The following is a 13,764-nucleotide window of genomic DNA, read 5'->3' as shown; positions in this document are numbered from 1 at the left end:
GAATTAGGAAAACAAGAAGACCATTTTAAAAGTTCTAAGTTTTTCCAAATCAAGAATAGAATCTACTTGGAACATGTGTCCATAGTTGGAGAACAGACATGAAAGCAGAGCTTTCCTGAGACTCCAAAGAATTTTGTGTGTAGATCTGATTATTTTGCTTTGCTTTTACATGTTAGAGATGGTTTTCACTTGGGTATAGAGGACCAGGGAAAAGTGAACATATAGAGGAAAAGACCAGTGCCACCACTATGAATATCAAACCTGAAATGCATCCTATTGTAAGGCCAGAAAGAGTCAACAATGAATGATTTTGATTGGACAATGAATGACAGTGAAATCACTTTGATTTCAGTTGTTTCACATGAGCTTTAAATTTTAATCCGTTTAAGATTTTTTTACCCTGTAGGTGCTGAAGTGGAAAAAATCTGTAGTCTGATATTTGGCTTCATCATCTTTGCTTTACCGATCTTAGTGAAGCTAGAAAATGGGACCCGACCCCCCCCCCCCCAAGTAAAAAAATAATAATAGTTCATAGGCTTCTTCTATAAGGGAGTTGCCCTGTGGAAGACCAATGGATTAATTAGGAGTTCATTTCCTATGCTACCAATTCACTTTGCTTGACTACAAATGAAACACTTGTCCTAAGCTTTATAGTTCCTAAGTTTTATCTACAGAGCCCTGAAAATTTATTTAGGTTGTGGTCCTATATTTTATACAGTTGTAATTGTGTCACACTAAAAAGTTAGGCACAGGGTACTTAGTTGCCTATGCTTCACTTGGAAATTTCAGACCTGATTTATTTTTTTAATTAATGTTATTTATTTTTCTGTTTAAATGTTTTATTGATATTCTTTTTCTGACATCACTGTCACATCCCAATGACTCCCCTTCAACCCAATAAACTCTATATACATATAGCCAAACAGGAAAAATCAACACACTGTCTTGCTTATAGAAATTAGAATGGAAAAGGACCACTGAAGTAGTCATCTAGTCTTTTTACAAAGGAGGAAAGTGAGAATCAGGAAAGGGAAACAATTTGCCAAAGGTCACACAGGTAATATGTAGGAGAGCTAAGAAGAATCTGTGGGAACATTAGCATTTACATATAGAGAAAGGCTTACTCTTCATTGCAGAGAATTGGGGACATATAAACATTGTTGATACTTTTAATTAGTATAAGGTATCCTAGAGGAATAAAGCAGAGAACTTTTTTGTTACCTGGTTTTATTAGGTCTATCTATGCAAAGAGACTAAGAGAGAAGATAGGAGTTTCATGTTAGCTTTCTGACTGATCAGAGGGTTTTGTTTGTAATAAGTTACCCAGCTAATACCCAGTTAACTACACAATTCAGTTCTAAACAGAAGTAGAGATTTTCATGCAAATTCTGGGTAAAAAACTGAACAGGGACAATCCAAAATGAGGCTGGTTGAGTTTTATTGCTTTCAGCATCTTCCGAGTCTATTCTGGGCTTTTGGCCAGCTTCCTGGAAGCTGTGACATTCCATCTTCATCAAACATGTTCTTTCCCTGCCAATATTCCCAGGAGAAAAAAAAAGACCTTAGAGGCTGAAAAAAAGAGAACTAAGTGTTGCCTGAAGCAGATTTTCCTCTATTTAAAAGCTCAGTACTCAAGCAAGATTGATCTACAATCTCACAAGGCAGGGCTGCATGATATTGGGTTGTTCTTACTGTTCCCTCAAAATATCAGATAAGCATTTATAATGAAAAACATTAAAATCATAAGATCATAGACTTAGCGCTCCCACAGATGCTATCAAATTCAGTCTCCTCTTTTTATATATAAAAAAAAACTAATCCCACCAAAGATAAAAATGCCTAGCCCAAGATTACACAGGTAACAAGAAAAGTGGGGTTTGAACCTGGGTACTCTGATTATAAACTCGTTGATTTTTCCAATGAATCATGCTGCCTTTCTATCAAAATTGTCTTGGACCAAAGCCCATTTTCTGAAATGTCAGCCATCGATTTTTGGGAAGCTTCAGTCCTCTTAAATCATTCCTCTCTTGAGCCAAGGTGGTATTTTTTACTGTGGGATAAGGCTTGCCTTATTAAAAGGTTGTCCTTGAGCCTTACTGTAGGAACTTACAGAATTTGAAATCAGTTTATAGTCCAGAGGCCTGCTGCACTGATTTATTTCATGTAGGCTAATATAAGAAAGATATATTAGAAACGTAAGTAGTGTCAGTTCTCTGTAGTCTAGACTGCACTCTTTCTGTTTCCTTGGCTTTAGATGAAAGCTAGTTTATTACTTATGAAACACGCATTTCACAGGATCCAGTGATCCTGTGAATAGGTTGGCTATTGAGTGGTGGAAGATCATTGGGGAGGTTGGGTTTAGGGTGATAGGAATTAAGAAGCTGTCAGTGGGGAAAAAGGGGTTTAAACACTGGCAGCTGGGGGTTTATATTCAGCATTATGGGAAGGAGATGACAGAGTAAGAGTACATTAATCACTGCTTAATAAGTTTAGGTAGGTTATCCTTGTCCATAGGGGTTCAGTCTGAGATGAAGCTGTGTCAGGGCATCAGACAGTTGAGTATAGCTAGAAAGCAAGCTGGATGGGGCAAGGCAGCTGCTGCAGAGTTATAGATGGCCTAAGAATATATCTGTAGCATGATGGAATAGATACTTAGGAAGGCTAGGAATCTTCCCTTCTTCCTGGGCAAGTGTAGGCAAAACAATTGCTATAGAGTTTTAGGAGGTTAGAGAATGTGCCAAAAGGTTACTGTCATTCAGGGGGATCAGAAAAGTCTTCTTGAAAAAGACAGTTCTGGGACTGTTCACTAAAGGAAAAGTGAAATTCTCTGAAGTGGAACTGAGAAGAGTGTGCATTTCAGATATGGGATACATCTAGTACAGAAGTACAGAAATAGGAAATGGAATTCATATGTGAGTGTCATATGTAAGTTTGGCTGATTCATGGAAAGTAATGTCAAATTGAGACTGCAAAGAGAGGATGGGACCAGATTGTGTGGTGCTTTAAAAATTAAACTGAGGCACCTTCAGTAGTAGTAGTAGCAGTGGCGGCAGCAACAGCTTGGAAGCTCTCAACCCAGAGATAGTAAGGGGGTTGGACAACTGGTCAGAAAGAGATTGCAGAGGACCCTTTGCTGGCACTGGGTACAGTTGATATGGATTGGCAACTCTTGCCCATACACTGTTCTTAGTTGCAGTCCAGGGAGGCGAGGAGTCTTTGAGGTCACTCACAAGGGAGAAGGGGCCTTGGTCACAATTCCAAAGCAGAGAGGGGTTCTAGGTCTTGCTAGCTGGTAAGGTGTAAGGGTAGCTGGTCATAGTTCCAGGGCCAGGAGGAGCTGTAGTGAGCCAGCTATAGGAGAGCAGGGGACTTGATCATTGTTCCCAGGCCAAGAGGTACACTAGTACTTGTGGCTGTAGGGGACCAGGAACCCTTCCTGGATAAAGACCAGAGTACACATATAGGAGACCAGTGCCACACCTCTCCCAGGATAATACCACCTTGTAAGCATGGAAAATTTGCAGACCCCTAGAACTAACTCTGAAAATAGAAGCACAAAAAAAGCCAAAAGTTTGGCACAGTGCCTCTTCATCTCTAGGTGAACAGAGCCCAACTTTAACATAAAGTTGAAAGTCAAGAAATAGGCTGGGAAAATGAGGGTGGTGGTGGTGGTGTGGAGAATATGACCCTAAAAAACTACTGTGATAGCAAGAGAGACCAAGACCATAAAATTAGGGGGGAAAAATAATGAGAAAACAACCACAAGCAAAGCCTCAAAGGAAAAAATGCCATTTGGCCCGAAGGCCAGCAAGAATTCCTAAGAGATGTGTTTTAGAGGAAACATTGGGAAAAGAAATGAGAGTGATACAAGAAAATTATGAAAAAAGAATTAACAGCTTGGTAAAGGAGGCACAAAAAATACTTGAAGAAGATATTGTCTTTAAAAATGGAGTTGGCACTAGTGGGTTTATATCCCAAAGAGAGAAAAAAAAACTGGGCAAGGACCTATTTGTACAAAAATATTTATAGCTGTGCTTTTTGTGGTAGCAAAAAGTTGAAAAATGGGGAATGGCTGAACAAATTGTGGTATATGATGGTGATGGAATACTATTGTGCTATATAAGGAATAATGAATTAATGGATTTCTATAAGAACTGGAAAGACCTATATGATCTCATGCAGAGTGAAATAAGCAGAACCAGGTGATCGTTAAACACAGAAACTGTAACATTGTAGGATGATCAAACGTAATTGACTTTGCTACTAATAGCAACTTAATGATCTAGGACAATTCTTTGGGTCTTAGGAGAAGAATACTATTTACATCTAGAGAAAGAGCTGTGGGAGTAGAAATCCAGAAGAAAACATGTGATTTATCACTTGTTTATATGGATATGTGATTTGGGGTTTTGGTTTTAAAGGATTATTCCTTTACAAAAATGAATAATGGAAATGGGTTCTAGTGATAATAATATCTATATATATAACCCAATGGAATTGCTTGTCAACTCTGGGAGGAGGGAGGAATGAGGAGAGGAGGAAAACATGAATCATGGAACCATGGAAAAAATATTTAAAAAATGGAGTTGGCTGATAGAAAAAGATACACAAAAATCTACTGAAAAGAATCTTTAAAAAAGCAGAATAGATGGCAGTATTTCACCTAGATGAAAGCATAATGACAAACAAATTCTAAGGATGACATAATACTGTGTTTTAAATCAACAGCAAGAAAAAGTGCTGTCTCTTTTAAAACTTTCAAAAGCATTGATAAGGGCTTCTTTCCATATTAGGAGAGGTCAACACAGAAGAATTTCTGTCATTTGTAAATCTTTTGGAAAAGATATTGATAGAAGCAACTTTTTAAAGGGCAGTTACGAAAAAAAATAGATACCTAAGAATGTTGTATTCAATATTCCATTAAATTGGCTAATTCCTAAACCACACACGGGCTTTTAAGGATAAAGCCATCTCACAGGAAATGTGAAATCTTGCTGCATAGTCTTGATTTTTTTTCTTTCTCCAATCCTGGTTCTTCTTTGGGAATTGGGAGCAGAAACAATTATTGTTATTTTTTGTAGTGCTTGGGCTGTGAAAGTTATTTGGAAATCTCTGTGAGGTCTGTGTAAAGACAGCAGCAATAAATAAATTTCACTTCTGGACAATAATATGTGACTTACAGTCTGGACACATTTATTGAAGAATGCCTTATGATGAGATCCTTATGACCAAATTTGGGTTTGATTTCTAATTGGCATTTATTGATGGTATGACATTAAGCAAGTCATTTAAATTAGCTGAGCCTTGTTTCCCTTAATTAAAAAATGAAGTTAATAGTGACCAATCTACCCCACAGAGTTGTGTGCATTTATATATGTGTATATATACTCATCAGATAGCAAAAGGTCACTGAAGAAAATAATTCCTTAAAACTAGAATTCAGGAAGTGGGAGCTAATGATTCCATGAGATTCAAGAAATAAACAAAATCAAAAGAATGAAAGAATAGAAGAACATGTGAAATGTCTCATTGGAAAAGCAACTGACCTGGAAAAGAGATTGAGAAGAGATAATTTAAGAATTATTGGGCTCCCTGAAAGCCATGATGAGAAAGAGTAGGCATCATAGAAAGAGTAGGCAAGAAATTATCAAGGAAAACTGCCTCAATATCCTAGATCCAGAAAAGAAATTGAAAAAATCCACCAATCACCTGCAAGATATCCCCAAACAAACTACCAGGGATATTATTGCCAAATTCTAGAGTTCCCAAATGAAAGAGCCATAAAGAAAATTTAAATATCATGAGGTCACAGTCAGGATCTCACAAGATTTAGCAGCTTTCATGTTAAAGGAGAGGACTTATCTGAATTACTAGAAGGCAAAGGAGTTGGGATTATTACCAGTGTAAGAACAGACCTGCATACAAGTTCCCTGGAATAGATATGTTGTAGTTCAGTTATAGAAAATAAGTTTTTTGAGGTGTTTTTTTTTTTTAACTTTATTGGCAGTTGTTAAAATTGAGGGAAGATAATTAGGATGAAGTTTGCTGCTAGAGATGGGGAGGTTGTACTATAGAAGGATATATTTAAAAATTTTAAGGTTTTATTGTAATCCATATTGATAATAAAACCACGTGCCTGCTAAGATCTAATTCAAATGCCCCACCATACCTTCCCCGGGACTGCTTCCTAGGAAAAAGAGCATCCCAATCAAGTTCTGAGACTTTATACCTCTGTCTAAATAATCACCCTTCCTGCCCACCTGTATTACACAAGAGGAATCATGGGAAATGTAGTTTTCAAGACCCCTAAACGTCCACAGGAAGTTTATACCAGAGACCTCAAAATAAGTTCAAGGATTCCCAAATTTCCAATATCACATTTCCCCCTGAGAGCGGGGAGAGACTGGTCTCCTCGAATGCCCCTGTAAACATGACTAACTTAAATTACAGAAATTTGGGGATAAAAGAAAAGAGGACAAAAACAGTGATTGCTAGCCTCATTGACAAAAAGCCAATTAGGGGCAGTCCCCTTTGGCATAAGAGTGTACATTCAGAACAAATGCATTCAACTCCCCATAGTTCAATCAACTGCACCCCAAAGTTCATTTTGTATCTTCATGATGCAGTGTAGGTTCTTCAGGCATCTTCATGGTGCCTTCTCCAAACAGGTTCGTTGTCTGGATTCTGGGGAGATGGCAAATTTCTTATCCTAAAAATACTCTCAAAGAATTTAAACTTTACATTATAGATTATAAAGCATACATTTCCTTCTGAGAAGAATTTCTCAGAATTTTGCCCCTGAAATTACTCTCAAAAGAGCTAATATTTTACATAATAGATTATAATAGACATTACGATTATAAAACTTAACACACATTCATGAGGAGGATGAATAACACATTCTCCTCTGAAGAGGGTACCCCAGGTAAGCTAAGGATACATGGCCAAGTCATGGGGTTGTATGAAATCAATTGGCAAAAGAAATTTAAAAAAATAAATTAAATTAAAATAAAATAAAATCCAAATAAAAGAGCAAAAATTGAGGGAAGATAATTAGGATGAAGTTTGCTGCTAGAGATGGGGAGGTTGTACTATAGAAGGATATATTTAAAAATTTTAAGGTTTTATTGTAAAAGAGCAAAAATTAATTTGTGAATGAAATGTAAAATGTCTTTTGTGCAAAAAATGTAAGGAAAAATAAACTCATAACAGGTCCTTGAATCAAGGCCCAATTAAAGTGATTTAAGCAGTTTTCAATTACTCATTCAGGAGCCAGGACTACTGCCATTCTATATATAAGAGAAATAACAGACCAAATATGTGTGCAAGGGAAGTGTCTTTCCGTAGTCTGATTTGCCTGCACCTTCTGAAGGATGAGCCATAATGATAGCCAATCTTAGGTGCTTGCCTAGGAAATGAAGCTCAGGGGAAGTCTGGCCTCTAACATAAGTCAGAAAAGCTACAACCCCGAACCTCAAACACTAGTTTCAAGCCCTTCAGTATTGGCATAGAAATTGAACAATCCCACCTGGTTTGTTATAGTCTGAATGACCTTTTGCTCCTTGGAACTTTGCATATTCTCATTCGGTCTCCATGACCTTGTGGCTCTTTTAGCACTGTTTAGTGGCTCTTGAGTTCCCTTCTCCTGGAATCAGACAGAGACATATTAATCACAGTCCCATAATATTTACCAATAATTGGCAGGTTACCATAGTGTAAAGCTTTTTGGGTATGCATTAATATTATAGCAAATATATGTATTTATATTAAACTTATATTATTGTAAAATCAAAAAAGGATTAACATTGATTATATGTGCTTTCAGTACAAAAAAATGAGAAAAAAAGGAAAAGTCAATTATTCTATTAAAAAAATTAAAAGGAAAAGCAATAAGAAAATTAAAAATTCAGGGGAAATTACAATGTCAAGTATAAAATGAGAGAGGAAAAACCTCAACCAGTGTATTGCACATAGAAAGGAAAAATGATAAAAGAATGTTTTAAAAATCAAAAATATATAGCTTAGAATTAGTGGAAGGGTTTTCACCCCAAAATAAGATTTCCTTGTAAGCTTTTCCATGAACTGTGAGTGTAAATGGCTTTTATAAAATAGCAGATTCATAAGGCACATTCAAATAAAGTACCATAATTTCCAATAACACATTTAATGACAATAGCAAACAAACCCATTATTATAATCACTTGCTATGATGTTTAAAAATTGTATACTTGTATGGTAAATCATTCAGCCTTGGCTGAGATATTTTTTTAACAAACTCTATTACTGCTTCCGTGGCAATTGTGGGGCAGAGCCTAAAAAAAAACTTCTGGGTCTAAGTTATCCTCAGGAACTCTAGATCCTTCTGATGGGAAAGCAAGCCAAAACATCAAGCATACAGGAGCTTTCCTGGCTTCCTATATAAAAAAAAAATGGCTAGAAAACTCTCTACCCCTTTAAAATTAAATCTATCTATATACCTATATATATCTATATCTATATATATGGCTCTATCATCCATACAGAAATTACTAGGTATCTAAAGTGATTTCTAAAAAAAAAACCTTATAAAATTTAAATTTAAATTCTTAAGTCATTAAAATCTCCAAGGTTGTATAAGCAATATGTGACCTCTAGTTGAGATGACAAATCCAGTATACATAAGGCTTATGGGCTTTTTACAACTTAAAAATTGTTTAAGATGTTCATAAATGGTACAGATAATAGAATTAGATTGATACAGGTAAACTTTAAAAAAATCAGGAAATACAATAATATAAAGAACAAATTAAAAGCAATGCAGTCAAAAACTCTTTTTACCAATTCTAATAGATTTATTCACTATTTGGGAGTTACAAATAAAATCATGAACAGAATTAATCTAGCAGCCAAAACTTCATTAGCTTAAAAGATCTAGTGTAACAGAAAAATCAATGTAAAACAACAAAATTAAATCACAAAACAACAATCAGCAAAATACAATAAGATACAGAGACTAAAAAAAAACAACAACAAAACCCATGCAGGTCTGAGGTTTTAAAATCCACCTCTGGTCCAATTCAAGTTCCTTCTAACTGAGCTCTGCACTGAGCACAGTGTGGATGACTCCATAAGGGTATATAGTTCAAAGTCTTGATCAGGCCTAAATGGTCAATGTGCTAACTCAGTCCTCTCCCCCAAAGCAGCCAATTTGGGGTAAGGACTGGAAAACCTGCAGGTTGGGAATCTTACATGACGCAAGGTTTGCCTAGGTCAGATTTTAGAAGAACCACGTGGAGGACTCGTTTGGGGAGGAGGGCGGGAAGGTAGCTAGAGAAGCTTTCTTCAGGTTAAAAGTCATTAATGTCTACAAGGAAACACCCCTGGGAAAGTTCCAGGTGCATGCAATGAGAAAGAAGGGGGGGGGGTTCTTTGTATACTTCCCAAATCTAAATCAGCAGCAGCTGGGGTAGGAGGCAGTGGCAGCAGCAGGCAGTGCACTGGCATTCAGGGGTATGGGGAGTCAGAATCAGCAGGAACAGTTAGGGACTCAGGGAGGGTCAGATGGGTGGAGCTGGCAATTGTTGAAACCGAGTCCATGGGGAATGCATGAACTAGTAGCCAGGAACAGGCCGTTGGAAAAATGGCATTCCCCTTTCCTGGAAAAGTAGCCTCGTGGTTGGGGAGAATGGGAAGAAGAGAAAAAACAAAACCAAAAACTTTCCCCTTTTAGAAGGTTGCTCCAAAGAACTGAGCAGAGTAGCCAAAAAGAGCACAAGAGCAGGTCTGAGGCTCCAAAGAGGATCCTGAGGTGTGTCAGAGTTCAGCCTGCGGGGGGTGGGTAGAAAATTATGGCAGGAATTTTGTGGCTTATTATGCTATCAGAAAAATTGAGAACTACATACCTTCGTGGTTGCCATACTGTTACAAATAAAATTAATATAGAAGGATATATTTTAAAATTTTAAGGTTTTATTGTAAATCCATATTGATAATTAAGAAAGTCACGTGCCTGCTAAGATCTAATTCAAATGCCCCGCCATACCTTCCCCGTGGCTGCTTCCTAGGAAGAAGAGCATCCCAGTCAAGTTCTGAGACTTTATACCTCTGTCTACATAATCACACTTCCTGCCTCCCTATATTACACAAGAGGAATCATGAGAAATGTAGTTTTCAAGACCCCTAAATGTCCACAGGAAGTTTATACCAGAGACCTCAAAATAAGTTCAAGGATCCCCAAATTTCCAATATTACATGGCTAAGATAAAATAAATTTTCTCCCCTTAGTGATTTTTCCTACATTAGTCTATTATTTTCTTTTCTTGTGTTTTCCACCTTGGAAATTAAATATGTTATAATCACTCCATTGTAGTCTTGTTATTAGTTTTTCTGTTACCCCTACAGGGACTCAGATCCTTTGTATTGGTCCACTGCTGAAACTGAATATTTAATAGGATAAAAAAAATTTTTTTTTTACTCTATACTTTACTCTCTGACTTGGTGGGGCTATAGAATGAAAATTCATTTAAAATGTGACTTTTGTTAGATCATTTCAAAGATATTTGTATTTGAAGGATGTGGGCTTCCTTTTCCTGATGTGTGTATGTGTGCACACATGTGTGCGTGTGATCTAAACATGACCACTTAATAGTGTGAGTATATGTTTTGCCTGACCATTCACCTGAATCCATTTGTGTATTTTCAACTTGTTTTGTGTGTATATGTGAAAGAAACATATTTGAGAGCTCTCTGCATATATTAAGGGAATTTGTAAAGTGTCTCTATTTGTCCTCTTGGATATCTTTGTTTTGTCTTAGTAGATGTCCATTTCTGTAGAGGGTTAGTTGCACAGGGTAAAGTACCTGGGACTGGAAACATTTCACTATCAGTTGTTTGTCATTGTGAGCACATATTTAATAGTGTTTGCATGCCTTTTGCTCTCTAATGATTGTTTTCTTGTCTTGCTTTTTGTGCCTTGCTGCTATATGTTGGCTGTTGTTTTTGTCACTTCCGCTGCAGTCCTCGCCAGTCATGGAGGAAAAGGTAAAGCCCATAACAGTGTTTATTTACTATAGTTCTGGGAAATATGATGAAGGATGGCTGAAGGATTTCATATTGACTATGGCATGGATTTCTATTGGATAATCCTTCCTGAATTCTCACGGACTGTTGCTCTTTGAACAGACCAGATCATGATAGCAGCATAGAAAGTCCCAGAGGTGGTTAGGTGGTCCCAAGTTGTTGTTTTACACAAAAGACAGAGTTCCTGCTTCCTACTTTTCAGCAGATATACTCTTTACAAAGTAGAGATTAGACGTGGATTTCTGGTTCTTAATTTACATAAGAAATAAATCAGGAGTATAATGTTTTATTAAAGTTAGAAACCATTGATGGTTATTGCTACTCATAAAACTATTTTGCCAACCATATGTACTAAACAGGTTATAGAACTAGCTGCTCACTGTTTGCTGCTATTTGTTACAGGACAGAGATCCTGTTAATTAATAATATTTATTAAATAAACACCTTGGAGCCCTGACCTAGGTTGTATAGGGAAAGACAATTCCCTGCTCTCAAACTTGATTGTACTGAAATGAAAAGTCCTTGGCTCTTTCTGCTGTTTGTAGAATGAGGCCCCAACCCTAACTCCTTGACTTCCCATCACCACTTCTAACATCAACCCCTGAATTACATTTGCTTGTGTCCCTAAGGCTTGAGATTCCATTATATTCATTTCATAGAAGGTTACTGGAGGAGATACTTATAATATGTCTGTTGAGGGTGCCTGGAGAGGTATTCCATGAACAGGAATGGTATTCTACACATTCTATTTACTTGGAACCTAATGGAGAAAGGATTATATATATAATAGAGAGTTTGTAAGGGAATCCTAGATGGAGCAGACAGGAAATGTTAGGCCCATCTTCTCTGCTTCTTGGATAATGCTTCTAACATGCTGATGGTGGTAGGCTTTATTTATCACCCAGAATAATTTACTACTATTGGTATATTGGTATTGTCTCTCCCTAGCTTCTAAGAGTTTTCTAATTTACAGTTGGGGCCCAGCTGTCTTATTAATAACTGAAGAGGTACACCTGACTTTGTCAGGAATAGTTTAGCAGTGAGATCTCAGAAGCTTTGACCCTCCTGACCTTATTATTATACGGCAGTTACTCTGCTTTGGGACTCTCCCTCTCTTATTATCTGCTTCTTCAAGCTTAACAAAGAAAATGTTTGAGAATGAAGAAGTGCATAGAATGAAGAATATTAATTTATTTATGAATCAGTTTTTATATTATCCTTTAAGGTTTTTGAAGTGTTTTACATGTATTGTCATATTTGATTCTCACATCACCCTTATCATAGTAGGTCCTATTCTTTTTCTCATGTTATATAAAAAGAAACAGACTTCAAAAGGTTAAATGATTTGCCATGTCACTCAGCTAATAAGTATCTGAAGTAACATTCGAACCCATCTCCTTCTGACTTCAAATCCAATGCATTCTCTACTAAAAAAATCCTGTGATACTGCCCATAGAAAACATTATGACATGAATAAAAGAATCCAGTTGAAAACATCTATTCATTCAACATTTATTAAGCCCCTTTTATTTGCAAGTCTCTGTGTTAGGGGTTCAAAATGCAAAAATAATATCTCCTACTCTTGAGGAAATTGCAGTCCAACTAAGGGAATTAAAAATATAGCTAAAATACAATTCAAAAACAGTAGAGATTTAACAGAAAAATAAAATAAAAAAAATATAAGGGAAGTTTAATAGGCATGAAAGATTCAGAAGAGAAGATTGACCTTTAGCTGGAGATTATCACGGAAGGCCTTAGGGAAGAAGAAGAACCTGAAATAGATCATGAAGTAAGGGAATGACTTCAGTGAGCAAGTCTAATTCAAGAATGAGGAAGGCACAAGCAAAGGTAAGAAGTAGGCAGTAGCCTAGGACAGGATTGAGTACTGGATTCTAATGTGGAGAAAAGTAGTATGAAATAGGCCAGTAAAAGTAGATTGGAATCAGGTCACAGATAGCCACAAGTGGCAATGCAGTGGTTCTATACATAATCCTATAGGTGCTGTTGAGTTACTGAAGGTTTGTTTAGCAGGCAGTTTCTTTCAAATTGTTTTGAAAGCACAGTTAAAGGTTGATTGGAAAGGGGAAAGATCAAAAGCAGAGAGGTCAATTAGGAGACTATTACAATGGGCCAATAGCATGAGAGGTAACAACTTGGATTAGAATAAGAAAGCAGCATGTTATAGTGGCTATAGCACTGGTTTTGGAAACTGGAAGACTTGATTTTGAATCCTGCTTCTGACATTTACTGGCTTTGTAAGCCTAGACTAGTGACTTAGCCTGTCTTGACTTCAGTTTCCTCATCTGTAAAATGGGAAGGTTGGACATGATAGCCTCTGAGATCTCCTATTTTATTTTATGATGAAAATAAGTGTGGAAAGAAAGGTATGGATGCAGAATTATCATTGAGGTGGAACTGCCAAGAATTGGCAACTGAGTAGATGGGAAGGGAAAGGGGAAGAAGCGGATACCTCCAAGATGTTAAACTTTCATGAGAAAAATTATAATACTATCAACTGAAATAGGGAAATTGGCAAGTTTTTTGGATTGGAAATGATAAATTTAGTTTTGGACAAGTTGAGTTGGAGATGTCATTTGATATGTCCATCAGTCAGTTAGAAACTTGAGATTGGAACTCCAGAAAAAGGTAGAAGTAGAGATAAAAGATTTGGAAGTCATCTACATGATCTTTGAAGCTATTGAAATG

At 36.7% G+C, this 13,764-nt stretch overlaps 1 protein-coding gene across 3 annotated transcripts in view; it reads left to right on the top strand.

The window, feature by feature from the left end:
* The window catches only part of MAPK8IP3 (mitogen-activated protein kinase 8 interacting protein 3), an 82,180-nt gene that overhangs the window by 22,441 nt on the left and 45,975 nt on the right, over positions 1 to 13,764 (top strand). The window lies entirely within an intron of this gene.

The sequence above is a fragment of the Gracilinanus agilis genome, chromosome 1 (genome assembly GCF_016433145.1).
Source record: "Gracilinanus agilis isolate LMUSP501 chromosome 1, AgileGrace, whole genome shotgun sequence".
NCBI lineage: Eukaryota > Metazoa > Chordata > Mammalia > Didelphimorphia > Didelphidae > Gracilinanus > Gracilinanus agilis.
The sequence above is the reverse complement of the archived record's forward strand: the minus strand, read 5'-3'. Positions and strand labels throughout refer to the sequence as shown.